We start from the raw sequence: 9,216 nt of genomic DNA, 5'->3' as shown, positions 1-9,216 counted from the left end.
GATGAAAGATGTACTCGGAACGAAGCGTCCGGCAAAATACAACATTTGGTACTTGCTGTGCTGCGTTTGCAAAAAGTTCTTCATCTGTGAGGTCCTTCCAAATGTGTGCAGAGAAAAATGGAATGTGAGGAAAACAACTGGCTCAAAGTGCACGTTGTTGCCTTCAGGCGAGTTGGCTCCTTCATTTCTCATCATCATTTTCATAATTAGCTGTCAAGCGTTTTACTGGAGGTGCTAACGAGCTAGCCAGCAGCTAACAAGCGACACCGGAGACAAGAAAAGTTGTTATATTTGGCGGTGGGCCCAGATGAATTGGGGCTTCTTTTCTTCTTTTACAACCAAATGTTGCTTTCTCAAATGCGGCGTTAATATCGAATCGAGCTTTGAGATTCACGAGGCCACGACGATTAAATCCGCGTTCGGCGCTCGTAAAAACTGGATCGAGCTCGGCTTTTTCTCTACATTTTCCTTTGCGACGTTCTGTCTGCGTGAAAAACTAAGAATGTGTGAGTACCGGGATCGGGTCCAGAATGACGTGATTTTGGGGTGTCGGGTACTCGTGAAGGCTGCCGATGCCAAAAATCTGACTTTGAGAAAACATTTGGCTTTGACATTATCGCCGACCCGCCACGTTTTGGGATTTGTGGTATCGATAATCAGTGTCGGCGAGTACTCGAAAGTAAATACTCGTAGTGGTATCGGTCGGAACCAAAAGTGGTGTTGAACATCCCGAATACAAACAAATTGCGGCTGGAACAGTTGAATATAATTTCAATTTATTTCAATGAGCAACGTTGATGTCATATACTGAATGTTGAAGTCAATTTAGCTTGTCTGTCTATTCAAAAGTAATCATTCTCCTGACAAAATGCAGACATCTGTATTGTGTCATTCAGTTGCGTATAAATGAATGTTTCAAAAGCAATAACGCCTTAAACGAACTTTCGTCAAAATAGTTAAAGGGAGAGAAACTCCCCGAGCGAGCGAGCGAGCGAGCGTCGGCAGGTGAAGCGTCGCCTGTCAACAGCGCCGACGACCAGGAAGTGCGAGCGAGGCGGCAGGTGCCGAGCTCCAACGGCGGCCCCCGCATGTGGTTCGACTGGTTGGGGGGGGACGGACGACAACCGTTTCCCTGGAGAAAAAGGACAAAAGCGCAACGGGCCTGCTGGAGGCTCATTTCACAATTGGAGGACTTTTGCCACCCCCGTCAATTTGCAAACACTCCAAAAAAAGCGACTCTTTCTTTTTCTTTTTCTCCTGATCACTTCCAGAATAGAACTGAGAACTACGTTTGCAATCAGCTTTGGATATGTCTTCTTTGGACTTGTAATACAGACATCTTTTCAGAAGTAATAATTCTGCTCCAAAGTCGTTTCTCAACTTCCATGCAAACTTCTCACTCGTCACCTTTTAGCCACAGAGAGGAAGAGAGAAAAAAAAAAGTGAGGTACATGACTTGACTTTTCAGAAATTTGGAGCAAGCGCAACGTGTGTGTGCCCAGCCATCATCTGAGCCACTTATCCTCACAAGCAACCTATCCCAGCGACCTTCAGGCAGGACCCTCAACTCCAAACAGGGAAAAGGACACATTATTCTACGAGGTTCACGGAAATTGAGCTCGATGGATCAAATCATTATTTATGAGGATAAGATGTGAAAATAACAGGGGGTATTCAGTTGGATGTTACGGCAGTCAATCATGGCAAAGTCGATTCCTTTTCAGGAAAAAAAAAACCCCCACAAAACAATCCCCTTCTATCAAAAAAAAAACACACAAAAAAAAAAAAAACCCGACCAAAACTAAAATGTGTGCACCGCGTCTTGAACAACAAACAAACTTTTTCTTCACAGTTGGTGTGTTTACGTGTTTTTTTTTTTTGGAGCAAAAAACAAATCCGAGATGTTGCGGTCCAGTGGCGGAATGACCCTCGAGCCGTCGCCCCCGCAGGGCCGCAGGCGGGGTCGAGTCCTCTGAGCCGCCGTCGTGTCGGCGTCGTCGCCCTCGGCCGCTCGGCCGTGTCGGCGCAAAGCGGCTTCCCTCCTTCCTTCTCGCTCCTTTTTGGCACCCCGCGAGGTCACGTCGGCGCGTTCGCCAGCTTCCGCGCCAAAGTTGACATTTTCTTTCATTTGCGGGCAACCAAGACAAATCCCAAAAGTTGTTTGGCAGCAGCAAGTCGACTTTGCGTCAAGTCAACTTAACTGTTGTTCTCGGAGGAAGGGAGGGGCCGGAAGTCGGGGGCAGGGGCCAGGGCGGCCTGGGGCCAGGTGAGTCAAGATGAAGGCCAGGACTCGGGTGACCAGTTTTACCCGGAGACGCCCGCGGCCGCTCCGGACACGCCGCAGCGAGCCCGGCGTGTCCCGGGGCGAGGAAAGAGAGGCGAGGCCGCCATCGATCTTCTCTTCTTCACGTCGTCACGTCGGCCATTGCTCTCTGCCCTCGCTTTTATCGGATCCATCTCCATCACCGAGAGTCCCGACTTCTCCATTTTGGCCCTTTTCATTCAAGTCGCAAAAACAATTGTTGGATTCGACTACCGGCAGAGCTTTCAAATTTGTTTTAGCTTTTTTTTTTTTTTTTTCCTTTTTTTTGGACAATTCAAGGAGTAGAAAGTCTCAAAAGGAAAATAGTCACGTAAAGTACAGGTAACTCTACTGAAGTAGAGTTATCAAATACATTTACTCTGTTACCAAGAGCAAAGCAGAAATTGAAGCTTGTGAGGCTCGGACATGCAGTACTCTCTGAAGCCAGACATATTGGGGCAGCAGGGAGCTCACAAACGAGAGAAAGGAGAAGAAGAAGAAGAAGCAGATGAGGAAGAAAGCCCACTCAAATGACGTAGAATAAAAAGTCGACAGCGCGCAGGTGGTAATTGGGCTTCGACTTCCGGTCAGGGCAAAACGTAAATCCTTACAACTGTACACTGTGGAAGATAATAACATCAAATTTCACCGGTAAGTATGTTTCACTTTAACCTTCAACTTGAAGCTTAGGTAACGTGACTTTTCCTGAAATTTATGAACGACTTCTTTTTATTATCAACCCCAGTGTAACTCGTCACAGTTATTATTGGATGGGGCGAATAGATTGATGCATGCAACGTAGCGACAGAAATGATATCCTGAGAACGTTTTATATTACTCCAGATCCACCATCAGATAAGCATGGTGGGCAATTATGGGTGCGTTGATGCAGGGACGAAGAAGCAACGGGTCCCGTCGAGATATGATGATGATGATGATGATATGAATTTGAACACTTCAGAGGGGAGGACTTCTGTCTCTCCGAGCGCAGACATTTGAAGACTGCAATTTTTTTTTCTTGGAACAATACAAGCACACATGTAACTGCTGTCTTATTGTGGAGATCTGTAATCAATACATTTTTTTCATCATGTTTAAAATTTATGATATCATTGAGGTAATTGAATGCGTATATTGTGAACATTTTTATGTTCACTTTCAGATACCTCATACCACAGGAAAAAATACTAGATATTGGTGTACAATCAAAGTTTCCCGTTGTATTTTATTACGATAGAATAATAAAAGTGAAAGAGAATCACAAGTTATGAAGAAGCGGATAATGGTTTAGTGGGCCTATTTGGATAAAAAAAACAAAAACAAACAAAAAAAAAAATAACTCAGGTGATTGACTTATGAACCTGAGAGCATACTGTGGAATTTATTGATAAAATTTCCGAGATTGTTCATCCTCTTGAAAAAAAAAAAAAAAAAAATCCTTCTCATTTGTGCAAGATGTCAATTTGAAATTCCTGCTCCACGAAGACGAGAGGTGGGCGCGGCCCTTGACATGTTTGGCATGGGGAAAATTATTAAGATCTGTACCTCCCATTACGTAAGTATCTTCTAAACCTTCCTGGGCATGCCGCAAATGTTTCGATTATATTCCTGTCCCCGGGGATCCAAAGCATCCCAAGTGTTTGGATTTATCGCCTCGTTTTCCATAACAACGTATGTTTACTTTTTGCCCTGACCGGAAGTCAGAGCCTGTTGCCCTTGGCGGAACCATTGCAGTCTCGTTTTCTACGTCATTGACCCGATCGCAGCACCTGCCGACAACAAACCAGGTGACTCACGTGCGTGTTTTTCCTCTACTCGTTGGGTTTATTTGGTGTGGTTTCGTCGACGTCGCAGCAAAAACATGACAAATGGTGTGAATGCTAAACGTTAAAATTGTGAAATTTGTTTTTGCCCCCCCCCCCCTCCTCCAACACCACTGTGCTCATAATTGTCCTAATTGTGTCTTCCTCTCTTTTTTTTTATGGCAGCCTGGTTTTGCTTTGCGTTCTTGAGGAGTCACAGATGGACAAATTATGCACATTTGAGGAGCGGTAAGTTGACTTTTGCTGTTTTTATTTATTACCCCCCCCCCCCCCAGCGCTCGTACGAGCGAGATATGCTTTATATTTGTCATTCCTGTTCAAATTGACTATTAATGTGTCACTATATACATGTCGTCAGTTTAATACAATGCACATGTTGTATTATGATTAATCATTCTTATCTGACAATCAATTGTATTCTATGGAAGGAGATTAGAACCGGAAATGTAAATCGAAATAGGATTTGAATTTGAAATGGAGAGTGATCACATTTTCAATAGTTGCTCCAATTCGCCGTCTAAAATTCACCGTCCGTGCCACCAGGCAGAACAGCCAGCCAATCGCAGTTACGCTTTCTTGGTCAGGTGACGTCACACCCTAATAAAGCGTAACCGGATTGGCTGGCTGTTGGGCTCTGACCGGAAGTAACCCCGCCCGGTGGCACGGACGGTGAATTGTTGACATTGAAAAGTGAGACTGAAATCCAACAATTGAAAACGTGCTTGACATCGCTTTACATTTCAAATTGGCACGAAATCTACTTCCGTACTCGTCACCTGCCGGTGCATCAATCTCATGACCCGACTCGATCTTTGGGAGACAACCCGGATACATAATTGTTGAAAGTCTCGTTTCGGGCACTTTTCCACATGTTGCCTGGCTAATGGCGTGCATGTCTGAATTTGTCCTAAATGTTGCTGAACGCAGATGACTCAGCTGTGACCCAACAGCCCGCAGCCCCGCCCGTGTTGTTTCCGAACGCCCTGCCCTGGTGCGGGTGTGGACGGCGGTCAGCCCCACCGAATGGCCCCTTTCTGACAAGTGCGCCGCCCATAAATCACACGTGTTGACACGCCGCTCGCAACTTCGGGAGATTGAATGAAGCGGGCGCTGCGTCCACTTTTGAGGCCCCCGCTTTGGATTTGCGCTTTTTCACAATGGCAAGAGCAGTAATCCTAGATGCTCACTTGTCAGCCCCCCCCCCGTCCCCGTCCCCTCTCCCCCGGGGGCAGCGTGCTTCTCCCTGTGTGTCTTTTCTCATTCATTTGTCATAAAACATATTTGCTGCATTGAAATGTGAGTGAGAGCTGAATGGCGACTTCCCTTGGGTGCTTTTGCCGCCGCACAATGGGCCCGTGTGCGCGCGGCTCGCCAGCCAACCTCTCGGAACATCAAAAACAACAACAAAGAAATAATTAAAAGAGGGAAAAAAAAAAACATAACTAAGATGTTTTGTTTTTGTTTTTTTTTTCTACAGCGGTGCTCGGGGTTGTTTTGGAGACGATGCATCGTGTGGATGTGCCGCCGTGTCATGAAAGCCTGGTAAGAGTTTGAATTATGTACAAAAATGGGGGGGGGGGGGGGGGAGCTTGATCTAAACCATTTAGAATTATGTGTGTAATATAGATGCATATATTCAAGAGAGAATTTAATCTAAATTGAAATGATCAAGTCATGTTCCTCCATTTATGGTGTTTATACCGTCAATGTATTTTGGATACCACATACAAAGATGCTGATGCTCATATTCACTTCTGTGGTACAAATTAAAAAAAAAAAGTAATATCGAGAACAAAAATATTTACAGGTGTAAAAGAAAACAAAAATAGAGTACATTGGTTTTTGTTTTCCTGCACTTGGCAAATGTTGATTATTGAGCATGTTTAACGTTGTATGAAACTTTGGGCGCATATATCTATATCACATAAGAAATGCAATATAGCAGGACTTTGCTGTACTTCCTTGGCACCAATTAGTGAGGCCTGCTACTTTCCCGTTTTGACTGGACTTTGGCGACATCCCGCAGCTCTTGGAAAACGCTTAAAAACTCCAATTGGTGAAATTTTTGTGTTTTTTTTTTTTTTTTTTTTCCCCTTGGATTGCGATGACGCCCGTGATCGATCAGTCCTCGGCGTTCCGAGGAGTTTCCGCGAAGCCGGTCGGCTCCCGCCCCGTCGTCGCTTGAGCGCTCGGCTGAGTCCGGCGGGTCCGGAGCCCCCCCCCCTCCCCCCCGCAGGGGTCGGCGGTCCCGGCGGGGCGGGCCATGAAGGCTGTCGATTGTTACCGAGGAGGGTCTTCAGGTTCCTCCGGAGCACCTGTGGCCATCTGGACATTACATCCTCCTGAGCCGTAATGAATGACCCCCGCCCCTCGCCCCCCGCATACTTCAACTCGTAATGGACACCCCGCTCCTCGGCGGCTGAATAAAACCCCTCCTGGGACCTCCGTTTTGGGAGGGAGCGCGAGCGGATAATGGCTTTCTTTTAAAGCTCCATTGATGGCGTTGGAAATAGGTGGCAGCGGTGTGGGCCGGGGGTTGCAGTATGGGGGGGGGGGTCACACAAGTTCGAACCTGATTATTGCAGTAACCCCCCCCCCTTCCCTTGCGGTTGGCAGCGACAGGTGTAAAGGGGTGTGGTTTTTGGCACAGGTGTGTGGACGCATGGCTTCACTCGCAACATTTTACGCTGAGATTACATCTGAGGGCCAATGCGGTCATTTGGATGGGGGGGGGGGGGCGTAGGTGTGCGTTTCGATACAAGCGGAACTCCTTTGTTGTTGGGCCCCCAGCGTGCATGGCAAAGGCTTTATTCTTCTTCATTATTCTCAGGCCGAAGAAATCCCCATTTTGAGCATTCTTCATACTCAAAAACGGGTGTGACCGGCAAAACTGGGTCGGTTGCGCACCCGGCAATACCCGAAAAATCTCCAAACTTCTTCCCCTCATGCCAGTTTGTATGTCCTGGCAACATCGAAAGCTGGCAGGCATGTCGCTCACGAGCAGAGCCACAAAAAGTTTTCTTCAGAACGGGACAGGAAGTCGGCCATTTTGGTTTGGAGTCGGCATTTGGCGGCTGTTTGCGGGGATGGTTTCTGAAAGCGGTTTGACTTGGCGACACGGCGCTTCGGAGGCACGTTCATCCCGAGTAGGCACGCGAGAAACGTCTCCAAATGCAAGTGCGCCGTTTAAGGAGGAAGAAGCGGCCACTTTCGGGATCCAATTCCAGAGTCCTTGGAAGCCTCGCGTGTCCTGGACATTTCGTCTGATTGCTCCCAAATCTGAACCCAGCAAGATACACTTCCTGCCTTCGTCGCTCCTTTTTAATTTCCATTTTTAAACCACACACACACACACACACACACACACGTGTGCAGAATACGTGCAAGGTGAGTCATGCCCGTAATTCACAGCCAGAGGTGAACCAGAGTGCACGAGGACACATTTTTGGCAGGCGTCGGGCTGCCACTTCATTTTTCTATATGGCCGCGCTTTACAGAGCAGGCTCTCTCATTACCCAGCATGCCGCGGTAGCAATGCTCGTCTTGATTGCCGCGCGGGCTGCGACGTAAAAGCGGTAATGGGACAAAGCGTCTCGCAACGTTCGCATTCCTCAAGTGGCGCAAGACGGCAGGCAAGATTTGACTTGATCCGGTCTCGCTCCGCTTGGTCCTTCTGCACCGCTTTTAACCTCCCCTGCAGATTCGACAGGCCCGTAATATTTGGCGCTTTCAGGTCGCAGTTTTTTCCTTTTGAAATTGGTTCATTTTCATTTTTTTTTTTAGCTCCTTAAATCATTGATTTATTGTAATGTTTAATTTTTATTTATAAACCAATATTAAAGAAAAATGCAAGTAATTTTTTTTAATTCTTTAATATAAAATAGGCTGATTCAGTGTGTGTGTGTGTGTATAAATATATAATACAAATTGTAGAGTAAGTTAACATATTTCTTTTGCAGTTTTTATCAATTCACAACTTTATTATGTTACGGATAAAAGTGCTATAAATTTTCCGATTTTGTAGTGATTATGTTCAATAATGTGCGAATTAGTCGGTGATGGCGTAGCCGTCCCCCGGCCTTGGCCTGACTTTGGTGGTCCGCGTGTACCCCGCGACCAGTCGAGGGTGTCGTCCGCCTTTCGCCCACAGTCAGCTGGGTTAGCAACCCTGACGGATGGATGAATGGATTTGGCTTATCATACTAAAAAAATGGGACAATATTCAATTGACCCAATTTAAGAAGTTGTCGCATGCGCGCGACCTAAAAGGGTGAGGTGACGGCGACTGTTCCTCGTCTTTGTGCCTCATCGTGCGCGTAATTCCAGTTAGCCGCGGCCGCTAGCAGGAAGCGACGCGTTGGAACGCAGTTCCCGAGAAAGCAGCCGCAACGCCGCATGACGTTTGTGTTTGTGTGTGTCAGCGTGTGCGCGCCTTTTTGGGGGTTTTGGTGCACGCTGGCAGGAAGAACAGGTCCGAACTGGTTTGGGTCTCTCGGGAGCGCCTGACGTTGACCGGCGAAAAGCGCGAATTTGCATTCGTCATTTCTTTTCACAACCTTTGTTGCTCATCAAGTTTTGATCGACTTCAGTGGGGAAAATAAATAAATTTGGTGCTCAGTCAGCATTTGTTGCTTTTGTGGTGGGCATTCAATGACAGGGCGGTCGCGCAATAGCTGAAATCTGCAAAGTAGCCGTCATCATTACATTTTCGGGACGGGTGGACTTCTGCGTTGTGTAGTTTTAGTTTTCGTCTCTCAGGGAATCGCCGTTGATTTGGCACAGCTGCCGCGAACAAGGTGAAACAAACGCTTTGTAGTTTGTGTAGCATCAAAGTGGGACCAAAACATACATCGTCAAAAAGAGCAACATGAACAAACGTAGCTGCCGTGAACAAGGTCAAACAAACCCTTTGTGGTGTACTGTATGTAGCATCAAGCTAGGACCTGAACAAGGGAAACAAATGTATTATCCTGGATACATCCTACAAAATGCGAATACCCCTCAAACGCAGTAACTTAGCAAAACGTACAACGTCGAAAAGAGGAGAGGTGAAGACGGTCGCGGAACTTATGACGGGAGTACACGTGGGGG

General features: G+C 46.7%; 1 long non-coding RNA gene across 3 annotated transcripts in view; it reads left to right on the top strand.

Moving 5' to 3' along the window:
- The first annotated feature begins 983 nt into the window (after positions 1 to 983).
- LOC133493714 (uncharacterized) overlaps positions 984 to 9,216 on the top strand; it is a 50,005-nt gene continuing 41,772 nt past the window's right edge. For all 3 annotated transcript variants that reach the window (XR_009793114.1, XR_009793115.1, XR_009793116.1), the window contains exons 1-5: positions 984 to 2,953; positions 3,758 to 3,857; positions 4,003 to 4,089; positions 4,291 to 4,353; positions 5,603 to 5,667. This is a non-coding gene — a long non-coding RNA (uncharacterized LOC133493714). The remainder of the gene's footprint in view (positions 2,954 to 3,757; positions 3,858 to 4,002; positions 4,090 to 4,290; positions 4,354 to 5,602; positions 5,668 to 9,216) is intronic.

The sequence above is a fragment of the Syngnathoides biaculeatus genome, chromosome 20, assembly GCF_019802595.1.
Source record: "Syngnathoides biaculeatus isolate LvHL_M chromosome 20, ASM1980259v1, whole genome shotgun sequence".
NCBI lineage: Eukaryota > Metazoa > Chordata > Actinopteri > Syngnathiformes > Syngnathidae > Syngnathoides > Syngnathoides biaculeatus.
Note: the sequence above shows the minus strand (reverse complement) of the source record. Positions and strands in the feature narration are given on the sequence as shown.